Raw genomic sequence first — 24,537 nt, 5'->3', positions numbered from 1 at the left:
TCTTCTTAAAGGTAGATTCAGAGTTGTGATTTCATACTCTTTTCTCAAAGAGGGAGTTCATAGTATTTATTAGCATACAGGAAACACCCACCTACCCTCTCTGAATTGGTACTCTTTATGCTTTATGAATGGCAGCGAGGGAGGTGGCTGTGAAACTGTGTGAGGCTAACAGGTCCTGACAGAGTAGGAACCCCTGCCGTCAACCTCCGCCCGGGAACATGATGCTGTAACCAATTGGCCTAAATTGCCATGGGCAACAGACACTATTATGAGGGGATTAAGTGAATACATCTGAGAACTAGAAATTTTTTTGTTTCAATAACAGCAAGGCTATTCTTTTAAAGACCTCTTCTTTTCTGCAACAATAGTAAAGTGCTCTTGATAAAATATTAAGTTTTAGATGCTATTATTACTGATGTATAAATTTCATAGATAAGGGAACAGAAATGAAATGCAGAAAAATAGAAGACATTTTACTTTTTTCAAGATAATTGAATTCTAAGTAATTCCACCTTTTCCACATTTGAATCTCCATTGTTTTCAACCATATTGTTTACACAAAACACACACAATACAAAAATTCATCCTTAAATTGGTTGTGACTGCACATTTTCCCCTAATTGAGACTGTCCATATTTTAGTTAACCAGGTTTTAAATATATGTATACACGCGCATACACACACACACACACACACACACGCACATACACATACACACACATTCCTTAGTCCTTGGGTATATTTGACCCAAATAAAAAGAGCCTTCATTCAATTTGGTATCTCATCAACACCTAACTGAAGTTTCTGCTGATTTCTAAGGAACTTCAGAAAGTCCAAGCTAAAAAAAAAAAAGTTAAAAATGCCTCCCTGCACTAATCTTATAAACAAGTTATTTTAAGGTAGGTTGAAAACTTATACTATTTTATGTATTTAATAATTAAAATTACATAAATTTTTATAAAACTTTTTGGTGTTCATGGTAATAATAATAATGATAATGATAGTAATAATATCTTCTGCTAGGTTCTGAAGATACTGAGTTAAATATAACACTGCTCTCGAACTGTGCATAGTCTAATAGGAGACCTAGATATTAGTTTGCAAATTATAATCTAAGCTAAAAACAACAATAGAAATATATAAGTTGCAGTGATTCATACAGTTTTCAGTGATGACACTGAAGCAGTGAGGGGAAAAATAGATTCTCAAAACAGGTTATATTTCAGTTGGGTTTTATAAAATCAATCAAATTCACTACATACATATTATGGTTAAATTGTGTACTCCAATAACAATCCATTGAAGTCTTAACCCTCAGTACCTCAGAATGTGATCTTATTTGGAGATAAGGTCTTTATAGAGGCAAGCAAGTGAAGTAGAGTGAGCCCTAATTCAATGTGACTGGTGTCCTTATAAAAAGGAAGAAATATGGACACAAACACATATGGAGGAAAGACAATGTGAAGAGACCCAGGAAGACAATGGCCATCTACGGGCCAAAAAGAGAATCCTAGAACAGATCCCTCCTCACAGCCCTCAGAGAAACCAACCCAGCTGACACCTTGAGTTCAGACTTCTAGGCTCCAGAACTGTGAGACATCATATTTCTGTTGTTGAAATCACACAGCTCGAGGTACTTTGTTTTGGCAGCCTTAGCAAAATAGAATAACAGAATAGACCAGGTAGGAAATAGCACTCTAGACAAAGGCAAGAGAATGTGCAAACCCTGGTGTATTTAGGGAACAGTTTAATGTTATGGTTGACCAAGAAGGAAAATGGCAAGAGTAGAAAAAAGATACAGAGCTCATCAGATATGACATTCAATGGCATACTTGGATGAATAACTGAGGGGAAAACATGGACAGTGTCCATGCCAGGGAGATAATTCTCAAATACATGTGCTATTTTCTTGACTTATATTAATAAATTTTAGACATTATGTCCTTTATATTTGGATAGATAAGCCTTTAGCTAGAGAAACTATGTGTCCTATTTTGCCTGAGATAATCTCATATTACTTCTTTCTAGCATAATTATCAGTAGCATTCTTTTTCACTCTCAGTTCCCAATTTGCAAGATAAAATACACACTATGTAGTTCACTACCTTTAGATCTCTTACCTACCACCTCATATCTTTCTTCCTACCATTCCAACATAATTAATTACGTCATTGCTTTTGGTTTAAATAATTATAACAACAAACACTTACTAAATGATTACTATCTGTCAGGCATCATTTTATGTGCTTTATATGTTTTAAAACATTTAATTATCATATGGTTCTATGACATGTATTCTTTTACATATAAGGAAACTGAGTCACAGAGAAATTAAGTAGCTTACTTAAGGTTACACAGCTAGCAAGAGTCATAGGCTGAAGGCAATCCAAGTAATTTAGCTACAGGCTTCATGCTCATTACCACTTTAAAATAGTCATCATTATAATCACATAAATATTATTTAATTCAGAATCCATAGTACATATATTTAGGTTTGTATTATTTCTTATACAGCTTCAGCTTATTTTCTTAGAGTCAATAATTGTGCCTCTTTTCAATCTGCTCAACCTTTCTAGTATCCTTAATTCTTTCTAGATGTTCAGTCATTGTCTACTTTATCAAGTTTATTTTTCCCTGGAGAGCTCCCTCCTGGACACCCCACACTTGTTCACTCATCTTATTCTTGACTTATTATTCTCTGGTCTTGCTGTTTCTTGCTTTCAAGATCCCATTCTTTCTCTTTCTTAGTGTATTCCTTTATTTTTTTGGAGTATATCCTTTATATCTCCTTAAGAAATGGTTGCTTGACACCACATGTACTCACTCACCAGCAAATTGCTATTAACTGATCAACACCTAAGTGAACATATAAGAATAATATTTAACGGGTGTTGGGCAGCTGGGAGGGGGGAGGAGGGGATGGGCATATACATACATAATGAGTGAGATGCCCACCATTTAGAGGATGGTCATGCTTGAAGCTCTGACTCGAGGGAGGAGGGAGGCATGGGCAATATATGTAACCTTAACATTTGTACTCCCCTAATATGCTGAAATAAAAAAAATAAATCAAAATAAACAAATAAAAGAAAAAAAGAAAAAAATCTCTGAGTCCTCAAAACTATGTCTTAATTCTTCCCTAAAGTTTGATTTATGTTTTAGAATATTACAATATAATTTAACATTGTAGTCTGAAAATAATCTTCCATCCGATTTTGAAAACAATGTGCATACTTCCTAACATCTAGAATTGTTTTGAGATGTTAAATGCCATTTTAATTTCCATTCTTCTGTATGTAACCCGGCTTATATTCTCTCTGAAATACAACTCCATGCCTTGATGTGGTCTGTTTTCATTCATTATGCTCAGCACTTGGTACACCTTTTCAATCTGAAAACTGGCATCCACTTCTCGAGAATATTCTTATGTAATTGCTTTGATAACTCCCTATTTTCATTTTTTTCTGTTTTCTCATAGTAGTTAGATGATGGAACTTCCACATTAATCTTCCAAGTCTTGGCCAGGCGAGATGGCTCATCCCTGTAATCCTAGCACTCTGGGAGGCCAAGGCGGGTGGATTGCTCAAGGTCAGGAGTTCAAAACCAGCCTGAGCAAGAGCAAGACTCCGTCTCTACTATAAATAGAAAGAAATTAATTGGCCAACTAATATATATAGAAAATATTAGCTGGGCATGGTGGCACATGCCTGTAGTCCCAGCTACTCGGGAGGTTGAGGCTCGAGGATTGCTCGAGCCCAGGAGTTTGAGGTTGCTGATGCCACGGCACTCACTCTAGCCTGGGCAACAAAGTGAGACTCTGTCTCAAAAAAAAAAAAAAATCTTCCAAGTCTTTTATTATTTTTACTTATTCATTTTGAACATCTTCCCTTACTTTGGTTATGTTTTCTTAGAGATGTTTTTGAATTTATCTTCTAACCCTTTCATTGATTTTTAAATACATTTTGGTATGATTTTTACTTCCTCAGTTTCTTTATTCCAATTATTCCTGATTTTATAGAATATTATTCTTATTTTATAGATGTTATATATTTTTATAGTTCTCTTAAGGTATTAACTAATTTTTAAAATTTTTTTGTTCCCTGCATTATCTATGTCTCTGGTTTTTTTTTAAAACCTTTTCTCTTTTTAGTCTCAACTTCTAAGGTGATAGCATTTACACAATTATTCGTTAATTTTTATTGATATGCAAATGAGACACTTAAAAATCTGCTTGTTAATTGAGTACAGGACAAGGATTTTTACTGAAAAACTTTATTTCTGTGCAGTTAGTCATGGAATTGACCTCTTTATTGAGTTCTCCAGACTTTGGAAGCTTTTTCTCAGGGGCTTTTCAGGACCTCCTGAGAAGAATTCTCTAGGCTTCTTTTGTTAGATAGATGCCAGGCTGCTGCTGCGATGGGAGGTGAGGGAGTTAATGATCCCATTATTTAGTTGACAGACTCTAAATTAATTCTGGTAAGACTCTGAGTATCAGACTACTCAGACCGACTTCTCAGTATGGTAAATCCCTAAATGCTAGTCTGGGAGGAATTACCTAAATGCTGGTCTTTTGTGCATTCCCTACATAGAATTTTAATCTACATCTCTGATTTCTAATCCTACTCCTCTTCCTCATCATCCACTGGATTTCACGCTTTTAGACCTAGGGTTTTGAAGCTTGAATAGATCTCTTTTCATTAGTCTCCTCTGTTGCATTCACTTTAAATTATAGCCCCTTGCACCCTGTTAAATCATTTTAACAATAATCCATCTGTTCTCTACCTTCCAATGTTTTGTTGAACTCTTTCATCTATTGGTGTCCTTAGTACCACTAAATGGGGTCTTGGTAACAAGAGAAGATAAACATGTGAATCATTTCTTTACTCTAACATGAAGGGTGGATTTGAGGGTAATAATTTTTATTCCTTCTGCTAGTCTTATTAGACTAGAAAAAATTAAGTTATTGCAGTTACCTGGAGGTATGGCCTGGAGATATCATATATTCCTATAATGTGTGATTGTGGATGAAGAGTATACTTTGAAAGAGATTTAGAGATGTGATAAAGGATAATAGCCTTAAATAAGAAGGAAAATGTTATCTCTAAAACAGAAAATACAAAAGGCTAATGTAAAATTTTAATGAATTTTCAAAGTTGGGACTATATTAATATTCATATTCTCTTTTTTTCCCCAGCATATTATGGGGGTACAAATGTGTCCATCCCCCAGTTGGTTCTCATTGCACTCATTAAATATATATATATATATATATATATATATATATATATATACCCATTCCCTCACCACCCCACCTGCCCGACACCCGATAAATGTTATTCCTATATGTCCTCTTAGGTGTTAATCAGTTAATAGCAATTTGCTGGTGAGTACATGTGGTGCTTATCTTTCCATTCTTGGGATACTTCAGTTAGTAGAATGGGTTCCAGCTCTATCCAGGAAAATACAAGAGGTGCTATATCACTGTTGTTTCTTATAGCTGAATAGTACTCCATGGTATACATATACCACATTTTATTGATCCACTCAGGTATTGATGGGCACTTGAGTTGTTTCCACATCTTTGCGATTGTGAATTGTGCTGCTATAAACATTTGAGTGCAGGTGTCTTTTTCATAGAGTGACTTTTGTTCTTTTGTTCTTTGGATAGCCCAGTAATGGGATTGCTGGGTCAAATGGTAGATCCACTTGTATGGCTTTAAGGTATCTCCATATTGCTTTCCACAGAGGTCAAACTAGTTTGCAGTCCAAAATATTCATATTCTCAATCAGCAAAACTCTTTAAAATTAATCCAGAGCCAGACAATGCACTAGGCAATGGACATTAAAAAGATGAATAACTCTCGTTTTGGAGAGGCTTATAGTTTAGCAGATTCAGTTAGAGTTTAAGTGGGATGGCCCCTATTGAATTAGAAACCACCGAAGTATATCAGTACCAATGGGAAGAATTGTGTGATTTTCTCCAGAATCACTGACCTACTCTCCAGAAGGGGCACATAATGATAAATATGGGTAGATAATGCAGAAGGGTAATCAGGGTAAGTTTTTGAAAGAATTGGTGAGATATGTTTTTTAAAAAAACTATACAAATTTAAAAACTATTTTAAAAAGCACAGCATGTGGGAAAATGTGTACCAAGGTTTCCTTATGTGGGAGAGAAGGAAGTGAGTCTAGAAAGGGACTGGGGAAGTTGGCTATAAATGCTGGGTCAGGGAACGGGACATTTCAATGAAATCAATGAACAGAAGTACAATAAGGATTGTGGCAAAAAACAGGTAATTGTGTCCCCAAAACCATTCCCTCTTTCTTCCTTTCAGAGGTATGGAGTATGTGCAAGTTTGGGGTCACATCCTTTAATAAGAAAACTATTAGCCCTTCATTCTTTCTCTTCTTTTCAAAGGCTAGAAAGTGTATATGGTAGTATTTAGCCAGCTTCAACTTTGTGATCAAAGACAGCCCCCTAGAGGGTGGCAAAACTACAAGATAGAAAGAACTTGGGTCCCATGATGACCTTCTAAAACAGAGCCATTTTTCACCCTAGAGCACTCACTTCTGCACTGTTACATGAGGAAGAGCCCTTGGTCTTGGGATCTGTATCTATTTGTTTCAACAGTTTACACTGTAACTAATGTGGGTGGAATAATGTGTGAGTGGAAGAATAGGAGCTGTAATGAGAAACTAGGATATTAATATATCCTAGTTTTTGTGACTTCAAATATGATGTAGTTCTGTGGCATACATCAGGATGGGCTCACAGGGTTTGGTTGTTGCAAGAAAGTGAAGATAGATAAAGATGGAAAAAGATGGAAAGAATATCTGAATTTAGTAAATCAAGTTAATCTATATAGGTACTAAAATCACTTGAATGAGAATAGGAATGAGGATGGCAAAATAAAAATGATAAATCATAAGCAGAGTTCTCAATGATATAGGAAAACCTTAAACATAACAATGGGGACATGGAAAAAATGAGATTGCAACAGTTGATTGACACAGGCCTCAAGGTCCCAGTGAAAGAATTACATTGTAGAAGTAGTAGTAATACAGGCTACTGGTAATCGTAGCCCAGATGCTATCATCAACTTACTTGGCAAATCATTTAACATCTGTGGTTCAAAGGTCTCTCACCTGTAAAAGGAGAAAATTGGATTAGATTATACCTAGTTTCCTTGCAGCACTAACATTTCATGGTTTTACCTTAGAATTGAATCCAAATCCCCTAATTCTAATAGCAGGCCAATCTTCTGCTTGCCTTAAAACCGGAATGTAACTGCACTTTTAACAAAATATAAACCCAAGGCTAATGCCTCTTGGGAAGGATGATGGAATGGTACATAAACAAGTCACTTCCCTTCTCTTTCCAGCAGAGATGCTCAACTTCAAATTTCTTCCCTCTGAATCTGTGCACTGTGGTTCACAGCTGTGTGAACCAATTCCCAATTACCATGATTTGCAGGAAAATCTAAGCCCAGAATGAGATAAGGCCTATGGGAGGAGTGTCTTGGGTGACCTCTTTCTGACCTGTGCTATTTTATCATCCAGCTGCCAGTGGAGAGTGGTTGCTTATATAATAACGTTTCTCTTTCCTTAGCCTATTTGGATATTTTCTCTTTGTTTTGTTTTTCTCTTTTGATTTCAATAATTTTCTCTTTTCAATAGATTATTTCAAATCATATATATGTGTGTGTGCATTACACATAAATACATATACACACACATACAACATAGCATTACTATTTTCTAAGCTTCAAATAATCTAATCATGAGTTTGATAAATGAGTGTTATAAACAAGATAATGTCCTAACACTTTGCTAATGAGTCCCAGGCAGTTTACTTTGGCCTCTTTTATCTTTGGCAATGATACTCTACATCTTTTTAACCCCCTGAGTCTCTTACATGTGTCCCTTCTTGGATTTGACCCAGCTAACTTGAGTGTAGGGCTCTTGCTCCACTCCCAGTCCACCATCTGTGTATTTTCTAACAAGACAACAGCACAGGATAGAATATGAATCAATCACTAAGGTAAAGATATAGAGCCTACTGGATTGAATTTGTCTATAATAACCATGGAATAGGACCACTTCAGATCCATTATCAAGAATCTTTGGATTCTTGATAAGAAGAACAAGAATAGTGAGGTCAGTATTTCTTATGCAATAGTGTTATTGTGAAAACTTCAAAGTTAGGTTCCCTTTACACCAAAGATCTTCCCAGTTCTTTCATAGATTCCTGTGGACCCAGAATGATCTGTGAGATAAATCTCATTGCTTTAATTTGGAGGTGATTTGGGGAAGAGACGTTGATAAGTGGTTGTTTACCTGTTCTTTAGTTAGTACTATATTCTGTGTTTTGATTGTTGATTTTCTATTAGAGATGTTAGTTGTGAAGCTAATGCTAACAAAACTTATTTTTTAACCCACCAGACTGGGTCAGGGCTATCATTACTGTTTTCTCTTAGCATCTATACAGATCTTTGTAACCCTTATTATGTTTATTAAAAGTAAGACTTGCTAGCTTGCAATCTACATCAATGCTAGGAACATATTTGTATTTTTCACCACTGTACTATGATTTGCAATTTCTAGACACTCCAAAAATGAGTGAATAAATGTAAGTAAGTAATATTATATTGAATAATATTTTTCAGAGTTTTTTTTTTTGTTGTTAAGTGTCCATGCCTCTAAGGCATATAGTCTCTAGAAGGTCCTCCAGAAGTATTGATCTCTGAAAACAGCAATAGCCCTACTGTGATTGTTAGGTAAGGTTTAAACAAAAGTCATACTTTACTCTTTATTCTGATTAGTTGTTACAACACCCTTAACTGCACTGGTAATTTTCAATATACCATGAAAGAACCTACCACACAAAGTACATGCATTCGGAATGTAATTTCCTTTTTTTTTTTAGACTCAGCAGGCACTCAGAAATCAACACTGTTAATAGCAATTATCTCTCCATTCTAAATGTGTGCAAGTGTAGTTAGGAAATTTATAGTTAACATCATGCCATGTAATCCAGGGTTTACTATAAAATATAATATTCAAGTGTCACTGAGCATAATCAGTCATATAACTCTCACATGTTCTAGTCTGTGTTAGCAATCACCAGGTATTTATTGCTTCTTTTCCCTTCTGATATACTGTATTGATAGCAGGTCACATGTCTTAAATGAATGGGTGTGATTCAAGCAGGATTCACTTTAAGCTTTACTTATGGCATAAATGCCAATGTTTTTCTTATCATATATGCTTACCTTCATTGAAATATCTCATATAGATATAAAATATAACAATTTCTGTGTATTTCAAATCAAATCAAGATGAAGGACTACTTGAATCTCATAGGACTGTCCTACTGAATATCCAAACTATAAGTGGATATTTGAGTTAATAGCTGTGTCCAAGCCAAACCTTAAGCCCATGCCAATACCACTGAGAAAACATATCTCCAGAGGAAGTTTGAGGACTAATTTGGCATGATTGTTTCTTTTATTCTTTTTTTCATTCCTATGCTCATACTTCAAGATAATATAATTGTTCTAGGTTAGAATGTTTGTAATTATAGGCTTGCTGGCAGTTCTGGCAAACAGTAGAAACTGTGAGTCTGTAGATGTGGACACTTCAGTCCAACAAATTTACATTTTTATTCATTTGATCACTTAGTATTTCTTTTGTCTGAGAGGTTACTCAAAACTGAAATTTATTGGCATTGCTTAATTTATTCGTGATATCTAAACAGGCATAACCTCTTAGATTTCTACCTCCCTCTCTCATTCCTATGGTCATGGCACTCCTCTATTTAAGAACTGACAAGTGCTGCTTCTTATAGGAAGTCAAAACCTCTGCCCCTCTTGGGCAGAGGCTCCACTTACAGCTATATTCAGCCTATTTCAGCCTCTCTATACTACATAATTTTTGTTTTGGTAGACATACATTTGCTTAGTCTTACCTTTTGCATGTAATATACATCAGCTTTCAATAGCCCTGCTTCTTACTCATCTTTCAAGACCAAGTTTAATCCTTATCTTGTGAAAGAGATCCTCTATTTCTCCCTCCAGGTCTACTCTCCATCCTTTCCACCTGGACTTTTGCCCAGATGCCCAAGGGACTACATCAATAGACTCCTTTGATCTTTACCTGTCAGTTATGTTTGGCCAAAGGGAAGCTTGGGTAGAAGATGGGAAGGAAAGAGAAAAGAAGGTGAGGATATGGTCTTTATTCCTCCAATTTCTTCCTATAAGCAATTTCACCTGGATTTATTCCTCAACCAAAGGCAGGTCTCTCCACAGGACTCTTTTCTTCCAGGTTCCAAGAATTACTCATTTCTTAGCCCTTTCCAATGGTAACTGCCTGGTTGCTATTAGCCCCATGGTAAATGCACTATCCCTGTGGCTTCCATATACCCTGAATGCATCTTTATAAATAGTTCCTTTCTTAAACCTTCCTGAAATTATCTGTTTCCTCTTAGGATCCTGATTAATACACATCTCTTCCAAGACACCTTATCCAATAACTCTAATTCATTTCAGGTTATATAACACACCTCTATCACACTTTGGTGGCTTTGACATATCTCCACAAATTCTTTAACACTTCTCTCTGCAAAGAGTGGAACCTAGTTTCCCTCTCCTTGCCTGTGGGCTATCGAAAGTAGCATAAATATTGGTGTGTGACTTCCTCTCTTAAAACACAAAAGACATAGGGACTTCCTCCTTGTTCTCTCTCTTGGATCACTCACTCTAGAAAAGCCAGTTACTAGTTGACACTCAAGCATCATGCCTAGGTAGAGGCCCGCATATCAAGGAACTAGGACCTCTTGCCAATAGCCATGTGAGTGAGTGGAGCAGATCCTCTAGCCCCAGTCAAGCCTTCAGATGACTGTGACCCTGATGGACATTTTGACTCAACCTCATAAGAAACCTTAGCCAGAACTATCCAGCTAAGCTGCTCTCAAATTTCTAATCTACAAAAACTGTGAGAAATATTTGATCTTCTAAGCTGCTAAGTTTGGGGGAGTAATTTTTATATAGCAATAGATAGCTAATACTAATAGATAATGAACATAGCAAGACACAAACAGCCAGACACATACCCTATATAAAGAATTGTAGGCTACAGTGCTGAAATGCAGATTAATATTGGATCACCATAGAACTCCTTATCTTTCATCATCTCACTTTTTCCTCTAATGACTAATCTTTGGATACTTTCAATAATCTTGCCTCCAAATTTTTCCATAACTTTGCCTTTTGGTGTGTCCTAGTGAATTTCCTACCCATGACAATAGCTGTGCCCCACAATTTTGCTACATGAATCATGGACTAAAACCTAAGCCCCACTCACTACTTCTCCAGTTTTGACCGTGAAAAGATTTTTGCCACCAATCCTGTGTCACACAGGGTTAATACTTTCATATTCTTCTCTTGATTTTTTCTATTATATTTATATAATTACATTATTTAAGTCTTAAGTAGTAGTATATGCTTTATCTTCCTTAACTATATTGCAAAGGAAGGAACCATAATCTCATTCTTGTATGTTCTATTCCTTTAAATTATTTTAAATATCTAGTAGAAAATAGCATCTATAAATGTGGATAGCTCATGCCACTGTGCTTAATAAAAGCTTTTTTCTTTTTTTGCATTATTCTTTCTTTTGCTGCTACCACCACCCCACTGCTCCAAAAATCCATATATCTCATTTGAGTTAGATTTCAATTTTCCCTGGGCTCCTCTGCCATCCTTTCCTACAAATTGTTACATATTCTGTATAGTTTTTTTTTTACTTGTTTGTTTTAGTTTATAGCAATTTGCTGGTAAAATGTACCACCTTCCTCCATAAGCCTTAATGTAATTATATAGAAAACATTATTTCTGTTTGCTGAACTCAACTTGGACATAAATGAAGATAACTCTATCCTGGTGTCATTGGGTTAGCTCTTGGATGAATAGAAACATATGTGGCATGTCCAAAGTAAATGGATGACTTACTCTCCTGGATAACTTGATTTGGCAAAAAGAAAACTAGGCTTCCTGGCTCTTTTTCCTTTTGTCCAATAAAGGTAAGCCTTTGAGACAGCTTTTCTCTCATTGACACTCCATTAACTGTCAATACTGTGGAGCTACACAGTTATAAATATGTAAAGTGTGATATGCACAAGCCTATTTTGCATAGCGTGCCTGTGTTCCCAGCTGCTTGCTATTTTTGTTCAAGTCAAACATGTTTTGATCTGCTTATTTTCTTGTTTTGTTTGAATTCTGTGATACTGAATGATTAAAAACAGTTTAAAAAAAATCATCAGATATCCAAATGTTGCTGAAATACATCCAAAACCTAACCTTCTGTGTTTGAGTGTAAATATAGATGCTAATATGGCAATAACACAGAAATTTGTGTTTTATTAATCCTTCACATACAGGAGTTAAATTATACCTAAATCATATAGGCAATGTACATATGAACTCCAGAAGGTTAGATATGTATAGTTGAGTTACATAAGGCCAGAGTGAATTGGAAATTCAGAGATATTTTAGTTCAATCTTTTCATTTCATTTATGGGGATGTTAATGCTGAGGTATGTTAGTGTATTTGCTCATAGTTATGCAGCCACTTTAATAAAAGAAATATACAGAACCAGACTTCTCATGACTCTTATTTCAGTGTTTCTTTCCTATATAAAAATCAGAAGTGGTAGTTTATCATCTAGGAGAAGACGAGGGCGGCCTCATCCAGGAGTGGTTTATCCTCCATGTTCTGGGATATGATGCTCTGCCTAGACAATTCAGCTTTGCTTTTTCTATGCCCAAGGATAGACAAGTCCTTAAATCAGAATCTCACTAAATCAAAAGTATCTAACACTAAGATAGTCATAAGGATTACAATTTGTAATTTAACCAAGAGAAATAGAAAATTCTGTAGACCATAAGATTCAGGTCAGCATTATCTCCACAGCCAAGCTACACAGAAAGCTAGATAGACATCACTTTATTCATTAGCCATGAGAAATTACCACAGGTATCAAGAATGTATTCTTATATAATCAGAAAATTTCCCTCTTGGCCCAGAAAATAAAATCTCAAAAGCCTACAGGGGCTGCTATTGAGGTTGGGGAAACAGCTGAGTGTAATACCACAGGGAATAGTGAAGATTCTGGTTAATGAAATGTAAATGTCCTATTTCAAGGGAATCTTTTATATTCAGCCTTGAAAAGAACGAAATTCTGCCAGTTGTGACAACATGGATGGACCTGGAGGACACTATGCTAAGTGAAATAAGACAGACACAGAAAAACAAATACTGCATGATCTCACTTATACGTGGAATATAAAACAGTCAAACTCATAAAAGCAGAGAGTAGAATGGTGGTTGCCAGGGGCTGGACGATGGGGAAATAGGGAGATGTTGATTAAAGTGCACAAAGGTTCAATTATGCAAGATGAATAAATTCTGGAGATCTAATATATAGCATAATATCTATAGTTAATAATACTGCATTGTACAATCTGTGGGAAATTGTTTTCAGGACCTATCACAGATGCAAAAATCCACTAATGTTGAAGTCCTTGATATAAAATGGCATAATGTTTGTATATAACTTATGCACATCCTCACATATATTATATTTTAAATTATCTCTAGAGTCATTATAATATCTGCAATATAATGCTATGTATATGGTGGTTGTACTATATTGTTTAGGAAATAATGACCAAAAAAAGTCTGTACATGTTCAGTACAGATGTAATTTTTTTTCCAAATATTTGTAATCCATGGTTGTTCAAACCCACAGTTGTAGAACCCATGAATACAGAGAACTGACCATATTTTTGAAATTTACTAAGAGCTGATTTGGGGTGTTCTTGCCACAAAAAAAAATCACAACTATGTTAGGTGGTGGGTATATTAATTTTCTTTATTGTGGTAATCATTTCACAATCTATATGTATATCGAAACATCACATTGTATACCTCAAATACATTTAATGTTTGTTTCTCAAGGATACCTAAATAAAGCTGGATAAATAAATTTAAAAAGTAGCTGCTATTTATCTCTAGCCAGTTGCTACCACCTAGAAGTTTGAACCTAATTTTATAAAAACTTTCTATTTTGGGAGAGGAAACAAGATAAATTATAAACTACTTTCTCAATTTGTATATGTTTGCAACCATTTGAGAACATTTATTTTAATTATGTAAGAAAAATTTTCTCGTCTGAATTTGGCCTTTGGGTCCTCAGTTTTCAACTTTTCCTGTGCAGACTTACACAGAAAGTCAAACTGTAATCAGATGTTTGCTTACCTACAATTATTTAATGTCATTGGTCTAATAAAGTCCCATGTGGAGTTTCCTAGCAATAATGCTGTCAATGAGGATCAGGAATGCCACAAGTTCACTTATTCTATTCTCTGCATCTATTTCCAAATCAAGAATGGCCTTGTCATTGGCTGAGAGATACTTGTGATCTAATAGTTGTGATTCCTTTTCTCCTATATTGTACCTATGGTTATGTCCAACTTTGCCTCAACAACTATCCATTTTTTCTGTGCCTCCAGGATGACCAACACCATTCTGATTCTTTTTAATGAATCTCTTCCATAGATATTTAAATACATTTTTATTTGTTAATGTGAGATTGGTTGGCTTGAGAACAGTCCTATCTCCTCCAGGCAAATTTGGATTTGCCTGCTCAGATCCTTCCTACATTGATCTTATATTTAACTTGTGAGTATGCAATCTCATCTTCCTCATGTCCAAATTCTTGAGGGACTACCTCAATGTGACCTCTAATGCTGGCTATTAAATATATTAACACTGGCTCATGGCATAGTGTCCTCTAGGTCATGAAGTGGCATATATTTCCAAATACAAAAAATAAACTAATACATTTATTAATTTAAAAATTAACTTTTGTTCAAAATATCAAATCAGTTGCTGAACTAGGTGGCATTTTCAGAAGGCTGTGTTCTCTTTTCTTGGTCTCAGTGATTGCAACCTGCTCTCAGGCACCCAACCTACTGGCCTCACCTTTTCCTCATCCTTCCCATACAGCCAGTATATACAACAGAGGAAATAAAGCACTGGATTTTTCCAAAGAAAGAATCGTGCTCTCCATGAGATCTTGAGCTGACGGAGTCATGGGCCTGGTACTATTAGTCAGTCCTTTAGGGGTAGTGGTGATGCTATCTCAACATGCTTCTTGCTTAGTTAGCATACTACCTAGGTTTCCAGGAAGCTTATCGTGGAGGCCACTGGTTGATCAGCAGTTCCAGGTTTGCCATCAGTGTCTCTGGAAGAGTTAGGCACATAGGTAAGTGGTGTCTTAGCTGCTGTTTAATAAAGGCTTGGATAATCTTTTATATATGATCGATTTGTACCAGTCATGTTCACCACTTCCCATTACTAAAGAACAATATCCTTCCCCTTTTCATGTTTATCCTATACACTACTAAAAGGCAATAGAGTATAGTGGTAAAGAGTATAGATTCAGGAACAAAACTGACTTCGCAGCTTGCTCTGCCACCCAGTAGGGCCATCCTGAATTTCCACATTTGCAATTTAAGGAATTAACATACAACTTATGTCATAGAGTTTGTAACTATTAAACCAGTTAATTGCAGACACTAGAGTACTGCCTGGCATATGATAAGCACTCTATAAATTTTAGTTTACTATTGTGTTTATTATCACCTACATTATCATCTCCACGACTACGCCCCTATGTGTTTTTGGTTTTTGGGTTTTTTTTTGTTTTTTGTTTTTTGGGTTTTTTTGAGACAGGGTTCTCACTCTGTTGCCTGGGATAGAGTGCAATAGCGTGGTCATAGCTCACTGCAACCTCATACTCTTAGGCTCAAGCAATCTTCCTGCCTCAGCCTTCCAAGCAGCTAGGACTACAGGCACATGCCACCACGCCTGACTAAGTTTTCTATTTTTTGTGAGATGGGGTCTTGCTCTTGCTCAGACTGTCCCTATGATTTTTTTTCTCATGATTCTGCTCACTGTCTTCATAATTCATATATGTTTAAGCAGATGTTCCAATTTCTGGTTTGGAAAATATATTCATCATAATTAAAGAAAATATTTTTTAAACAGTGTTGCTGTTTAATCTTCCTAATCTTAAATGCCAGGTGTAGAGTTCTCTAGCAAGGAATATCTCTTGATGTCTCCTAGTCCCTAGCACAGACTAGGAGACACAGGACTCCTCTCTTCCTCTTCTGTGTCTTGGCCCATAACGGGCTAATTTCTTTAGACACTTTTGCTCAAAATTAAGTCTTAAATGTCAAACAATGAGTATGTTTTTTAAGTCACAGAAGGATATTTAGTAGGCTGATCCAAGATTCTTTACTTGCTTCTAGATCATTTACTCTTCCCAAACTAATGGGGCTTTTTAAGCTCCAGCGTAATTTTTTTCTAGTTCTGCTTAGGATATTCAGAGTCTTTGTCATTAAAAATAATTTTCAGGAAAGCTCATTGTAGCAGAGATCATTATTACTTTAATATAATAAGCTAGTCTACCAAGCAAGTCACATGAGATTCACTACTTTTATGTGTTGTTTTCATTAGTCAAAATATTGGGGGGGGGAAGACATTGTTACAGAGCCCTGTTATAGAGGTAACATTTTCAGTTATCTATCACTGTGTAATCAATCACCTCAAAATTTAGTGGTTTGTAACAAAACCATGTTTAGTCTCTTTCATGTTTCTGTAGATTGACTGGGATCAGCTGGGTGGTTCTTATGTTCCACAGGATATTGGCTCCTCTGCAGTCATGAGGGTGCTAAATTGTACTGGAATATCCAAGATGGCTTGTTCTCAGGCTGATAGTTGGTATAGGTGGTCCACTAGGAGCTTATCTGGAACTGTAGACCAAAGCCACTCAATACTCATGCTGCATATAGCAATAGCATGGCAGCTGGGGTTTTTGGTGTGTTTTTGTTTTGATTTGGTTTTGAGACAGCATCTCACTCTGTCACCCAAGCTGGAGTGCAGTGGTACAATCATAGCTCACTGCAGCTTCAAACTCCTGGGCTCAAGTGATCCTCCTGCCTTAGCCTCCAGAGTACCTGGGACTACAGTTATGCATCACCATTCTCAGCTAGTTTTTTACATTTTTTTAAAGATGGGAGTCTCAATATGTCACTCAGGCTGGTCCCAAACTCCTGGGTTCAAGTGGTCCTTCCACCTCAGCCTTTCACGTCACTGGGATTACAGGCCTAAGCCATCATGCTTGGCTGGGATTTTAAGCAGAAGTATCACAAGAGTTAGTGTTCAAAGAAGTGGAAGCTGTTAGTTATTTTAAGGCCTGGACTCAAAAATCTCAGAGCATTCTGTTAGTCAAAACAGTCAGAGAAGCAGCCCAAATTTAAAGGGAAGATATATAACTCCATCTTTTCCTATAAGGATTAGCATATAGTACAGGGAGGAGAGGAATTGCAGCAGCCATCTTTGAAGACTGACTACCATAGTAGCCAGATTCCTTCCCTACAGATTCCTTTTGTCTTCTGATAGATAGGAAGGAAGGAAGAAGGAAGGAAGGAAGGAAGGAAGGAAAAGACAGAAGGAGTCACATGCCCAGTACTTTTTTACCATCTCCAACACACAGATACACACACATTTCCACCCTGACACCCTGCCAAGAGATTCTAAATCAGTAGATATATATTTTCATAAATCCTAATCCTGAAATGTAGCCAGGGTTGGTAGATATTGTTTTATGTTTGACAAGGAAAAAGTCAGCTTATACTAGAACAAAAATCCTATAATTGATCCAAATGTTGGGCATGAAATCCAAGGGTAGGAATGTTATGTTTCTGCTGGCCCAGATATGAAAACCAAGGGAAATAGCTAATACATTTTTGAGTACTTGCTATGCGTCAAGTACCGTTCCAAATGCCCTAAATATATTTTATTTTCACTGTAACAGCAATAATCCTACCTTACTATCTCCACTTTTACTGACAAAGAATTTGAAAAATAGTACACAGAGAATAAGTAATTCAGGTCAGGTAACAGAGTTTGGCACTCAAAAGTAACCAGAGCAGCATGCAGACTGTGCCCCTTTAGCTTTCTTTGTATACAACTAAGCACGAGCCCATGTACAGATTATTGTGTGCCCAATAAATATCAGAAGCAGCACAGGGCTTACCTTGTCTCTATTTGTAATCGGAAAACATTTAAGTTGGTATAACATGATTAAACCACAAAACCAATAAGGTAAGAAGTGAATATTCAACTACGGTGCTACCACTGGGGTTGGGAAGATGGCAGAAGATAAAATATAAAATAATACAACAGAGAAAGTAATGATTGGGTTGTATAAAATGTTTTCTGAGTAAAAGGTGAGACAATTTCAAGGGGCATTCCCTGTTTAGAAGGGCCCTGCTCCCAGTTTAATGATCCACTGTCATTGTCCTAAAAGTATTAATAATTTTTGAACAGAGAACACCCCATTCTCATTTTATACTTAGCCCCACAAATTACGTAGCTGGCCATCTCCAGGAGGGGTCTGTAAAGTCCTTCACTGCACAGAAATATGTAAAGGTGATATTTTGTAATAGGCAATTATAGCCAACATATTTGCAAAAATGGGGAAGTTGTTTGAATATCTGTAAAAATAAACAAGAAAAGAATTGTTAGACTTACAGAAACATAGACAGAGACTTTGTAATCAGCATATCAGTCTTAAATCGAGGGAATGACAAGGCTGACATAAAGCAGATTAGATCAGCAGGTATTGGCCCAGCATGGGATACAGAAGTGGATCAATGAACAAACAGTGAGCAAGGACAGTGAGAAAACAGACATGGATGATAATTAGAACGACAATATCCTTAGCAGTAACAGAAGAGTGCTTTTTTTCAAATATCCCTAGAAAAATGGATTGGTAATAAATATCAGGGGTACATAAATTTATCTGGATATCATTTGTGACTATGCATAAGCAAACTGTTCAGTAATCTGTATATAATTAATTTCAGGATGTGAGTTGAGTCATATTCAATTAATCACTTTTGATGTCTTTGTAAACTTTTGAGTTAGAGGAACCCCTTCCAGAATTGTTAATCAAAGGAAAGTAACTGGATATTTGTGCTAAACTTCTAATTGCTCAGAGGGAACAGATGAGGTAAGTAGAACATAATAGTGAATGATCCTATGAAGACTCTTTCCTCATTTAAGTGAGCTAGCTGCTTAGAATATATGCTAGGAAGGAACAGGTGTTCATAACAATGTCTGATATTTGAGTGCTTTCTATGCATTGTCTGTTTAATCTCTTTAAGAACTCTGTGAGGCAGATGCTACTTTGATCCCTACTTTGTTGATGGGGAAACCAAGTACAGATGTGCCAAGTTATATCTCAACATCATACAATTAAGCCATATCAAGGGAAACATAGATAGACACATAAAGAAAAATATAAGTTATATCATCAGAGAAATATGCCTCTAGACTTACATCCAGGAGCATGGCTTCAGTGCAGTGCTCTGACACATGCTTTACACTGCATCATTTGTGCTTGCATGTGCCTCATAACTAGAATGTGTCATCCTGGTCCTCCCAAACACCTACGAACTAGTTCGTTTATTTTAAAAAGTATCCTTTCCCACTGAACTGGGATATTCATATACCGAATACAGTCATCTCTTGATGTAAGTGGAGAATGGCTTTCAGAACTGCCCACATATAACAAAATCAAGTCAGCTCTCCTTATAAGCAGTTTTCATATCTTGCAAATACTATATTTTCAATCTGCATTTGGTTGAAAAAAATCTGCAGAGGGAACAGCCAAGATGACCAACTAGAGACATCGCTTGTCAGATCATCCCGGTGGAAGGTAGAATATTGCACTCAGGAGAGCAAAACGGAGTTGCAGCCCAGGTGTGGATTACAGAGGGAGACAACAGAGAAGCCTGAGGACCCAACAAAGAAAAACGGTGAAGCTGAGAAAGAAGATAGAAGACAGTGGCTGGACCAAAGCCAGCGAGGCTCAGAGCCCAGCGAAAGGGTAAGGGGTGCTTCTCCTTCCCCACCTAGGTACCTTCAGTAAAAAGTGAGACACAAAATATATTGGAGGCACTTCTATCCTTCACACATAGACCAGGCACGACAGCTAAATAGGAATAGCAGGGTGAACCAGCGATCCCCAGGAGTTTGGCACAGGAGAGTGCCATGAAACACCAGGGTGCAGGTTTTCATACACCTAGACACTTCTTCCAGTGCACCTCCTCCAATCACGCACGGTATCAGAGAAAGTAATTTTAGCTGAGGCCAGCTGGTAGACACAGCCCCTTCCCCCGTTGCGACCGCAATGTGTGTGCTTTCTCTGAACTGAGAAGCACACAAACAGCTACTTCTGTGTGGCAGGTGCACGTTCCTGGCTGAGCCCACCACTGAGAGTGGGGCCACCACAATTTGCAAGCTTCCTGCCCACTGGCATTTCAAAGGATCCTGCGCTGGCTGGCGGCTTAGACAGATGGGCCGGAGCCGGTCTCCCCTGGACGTGAGAGTAGTGCAGGGAGACGCAGGGGTGGGATCTCAGTCCTGAACGCGGTGGTGAGAAAGTCCTCACAGACATACCCAGCTGGAGAGTGAGGAGGGACGCTCAGGAACGGGGATCTCCACCCTTGCTGGTAAACCACCAGCACACCAGATAGGGGTGTGGCATTCAGAGTGAATTAGCCTAGGCCCTAGTTCCCATGACAACTGAATGCCCTGGGCAAACTGGTTGAATGGGAGCAGCAGCCCCCACCTCTCATTACAATAGGGAGTGCAGCTTGAACCCAGAAACTCCTCAGTGGCCACTTCTCCCCCCAGGGGCACACCCCAGGAGGAGGCTCCATACAGACAGAAATTATGGAATGCTGAGCCCATCCACAGCTCCACAGATTTAGTGCACATCAGCACCCTCTTTCCTATTAGTTTATCCCATAGGATAAACGTCACTTCCTACTTTTCAGCATAAACTATGCAGAAATTATAATACATTACTTTGGATTTCAAACTAGTAAAGAGTTGAAAATGTGCTGCTACTGACGGCAGTAAAGGTGTCAGTTAAATATTACAGTTAAAAAAATGTGTAGTACACACTTTGACATCTTTGTATTTGCTGAATTTCAGTATAGCAAGATATTTCCCCTGGAAAAGTTTGCCACCTTCTGCTATTCTATGATAGTCTTATCCAGTAAAATGAAATGGTTTCTGGTGAAAATTTATTGGAGCATAGTTTTCTAATTATAGCAATTTGCCACTAATGTTTAAAATGATTTCATGTATAAAATCCATAAAATTGAAGAGAAATCTATCCTTAATACATGCAAAACGTTATAGTCAGTTTTTCAAAGTGAGTGTTAATCTGTGGCAGTGTAATTAGACGTGCATAGTAGATGATCCATGTAGGTGAATTGTTTGACTTTCAAGTCATAATTTTGTGCCAAATTCTCTTACTCTTAAATTGTCGATATTTATTTTTTTGAGAGTCACAGATTTCCTCTGGCTTGTTTTACACAGTTTGTATCTGATGTTGCGGAGTTTCCTGTTGTAAGATATTTATACAGTGATTTACAACTGCAACAAGCTGAGCAATCTAAGGCAAGCAGCCACTATATTTCACTATCACATAACAAAGTTGGTTTGCACTCAGAAAATATTCAGCAGAAGTTCACTCTCAGTTTTCTAACTTGTAGCTAAATGCAAGTGACTGAATTCAGCCATGGAGATTATTCCTGATTCTCTCTCTCCTCATTTGTACTGCCAGTGTCATGACCCCAATTTGTGTGCTCTTTAACTCATTCCTGAGTTATTGCACTACTTCTTACACATTTCCTTAGTTCAAAGTCTACTCAATCCCTGCAGTAATTTGTTTTACGTCTTCCACTAAATTAATCCTGCCATAGCACTGACTGCTATCAGCATACTACTTCCTACCTGCTACTTTGTTTTCTCAAAAACATCCTCAGTCATGTTTCTTTGCTTATTTTCTATCTCTATAATATGTCTAGTACTCTAAGTTGGGTGTTGAAGTCTCCACTGTTATTGTATTGCTGTCTCTTTCCTTAGGTCTAGTAGTGTTTGTTTTATGAATCTAGGTGCTCCGGTGTTGGGTGCATATATATTTAGGATTGTTATATCCTCTCATTGAATTGATCCCTTTATCATTACATAATGACCTTCTTTGTCTATTTTTACTGTTTTTGATTTACAGTCTGTTTTACATAAATATAGCTGCTCCTGCTCACTTTTGGTTTCTGATTGAATGAAATATTTTTTTCACCCCTTTGCCCTCAGTCTATAAATATCTTTACCAGTAAGGTGAGTTTCAGTGTCAACATAGAATACAGACCCTACAGCCTATGTTCAAGACCCTCTAAAGACTACATCATCATTCCAATCCCAGTTTCCAGTTGCCCAACACAAACCCTATTTTTAGTCAGAGCTATCTCTACATGGGCATCTGCATATATGGTATTTATAACCATGTCTGTCCTCATTTTCCTACCAGCCTAAAAAATTCTCTTATCCTCATTACCTAGCCTACACTTTTTGATTTAATGTCTCATCCTCTAAATAAAGCCTTTGATGACAATTCCAGGCTATAGTGATCTCATCAACCTCTGATTTCTTACTGCCTTTATTTTCTGAATTAAGCAAAGCACTTAAATAAATGTAGTATTGTGTCATATTATATGTAAGTGCATCTCTCCAACCAAACCATGTGTTCTTCAAAGGAAGAACTATGGTTTATTTCTCATTTGATTGCTCCTACATGTTTCACATATTATCAGGCAAATGGCAGAGATATAGATGGAGACATAGATATGTAGACACATGGATATAAAAGAGATAAGTACTTATTTAATTCAACTTATTATATTAATCAACATATTTGTCCATCATATTGATATTAACCAACATTTATTCAGTAGTATGATCACTTGTTAGCTCTGTGATCTTCAGCAAGTAGCTTAACCTCCCTGTGATCCTGTGATTCGGTTTTCTCATCTATAAAATGGAAATGATAATAGTACTTTCCTTATCGGTTTACTGTGAACATCAAATAAATAAAAGCACTTAGAACCATACCTAGCTCTGAGAAAGCATGCAGTGTTTTCTCACACAACCTCTTTCTTCTTATTCTGTTCCTTCTTCTCCTCTTGCTCCTGCTGCTCCTACTTCTTCATCTACTCATGTATATCTATTCACACACTCATACTTTCATGGTGGCAGTCAGCCAATAAGTCAGTCAACAAATATTTGTCTTCTCATTTAGCCACTTAGCTTATTTCTAATGTAGTCATTTTAACATTGCACTTCAGAGCCCCTCCACAGCTATCACAGAGAGAGTTGGTTGATAAGAAAACATAGCTTCAAGACACCTCAGCCCTAAGTCAACCAGAGCAGCAAGGCTTTCACCTGTCTTACAGTTGAACAAGTCTGGAAACCAGTGCTCTAATGCATAAATTCAGCCACAAATATTACTGCTCTCAGAAGCTCTGTAGCTCCCAAGCTTGCTATTTTTCTATTGCTCAATTTTTTAAATAATTGTCTTCCCCAAATCTCAATGTAAAGGCTTAAATAAAATTATATACTCCAGCTTCCCATCCCCAAAAAGTTTCCTCACATTTTTCTACAATATCTCTCTATATATAAGGTTTCATATTCTGCTCTACTATAATGGTAAAATAAATACATTGGAGACAGTACAAATGCTAATCACTGGAAAGCAGGATTCAGTAAGATTAAGTCATTTTATAGCCCAATTATTAAACAAATACTTATTGAGTGCTCCCTGTATGCCAGGGATTGTTCCCCAAACCAGTCTGAGTCACAAATATCCAAAAAGATATTATTCCAGTAGTGTTTTCCAACCTCTTTTAATGAACGTGTTCTTCAAACAAACATGGAAATGTCCCTCTTCGATATTATTTGGAAATTAAACATATAGCAAATATTTTGACTTAGCATAAAAATCATTAAATAATTATTTTAATATATATTATTATAACTCTCAGTGTTTGCAGTCGGTTTCCTTACCACAAATTCTTTCTCTTGCCCCTGTGTAAGTCAGACTGCATGTCAGTTTCCACTCCAAACCTGTTGTTTTGCTTTGCTTTCATAGCCCAAAGTGGAGAAAACCACACTTTAAAGATGCGTGTAATTACAACACTAAATATACATTTTCAGACCGCATATCCCTCTCACCATGAATCTGGGCACTCACTTTCTACGAGCACAAATAAAAGGCAATTACTAATAAATAAAGTAGGGAATTTTCAATATGTGATATTAAATATAATGTTCTATTAATGATATAAACACAGCTTTAATTTACCCCATTGTCTCACTTTTGGTTTCTTTTCTATAATAGATCATATCATAAATGTTTTGAAGCAGCCATTTAATTAATTCCCTTCTTGAAGACAATAAGTCTGATGCTAAAACTACCCAGGAATGTAGTTATCTCTTCTTTTAATTAAGTTTTCCACCATTTTTAGCTCATATTTAGTTGATTAATGACAAAAACTG

This window comes from Microcebus murinus, chromosome 1, assembly GCF_040939455.1.
Source record: "Microcebus murinus isolate Inina chromosome 1, M.murinus_Inina_mat1.0, whole genome shotgun sequence".
Lineage (NCBI taxonomy): Eukaryota > Metazoa > Chordata > Mammalia > Primates > Cheirogaleidae > Microcebus > Microcebus murinus.
The sequence above is the reverse complement of the archived record's forward strand: the minus strand, read 5'-3'. Positions refer to the sequence as shown.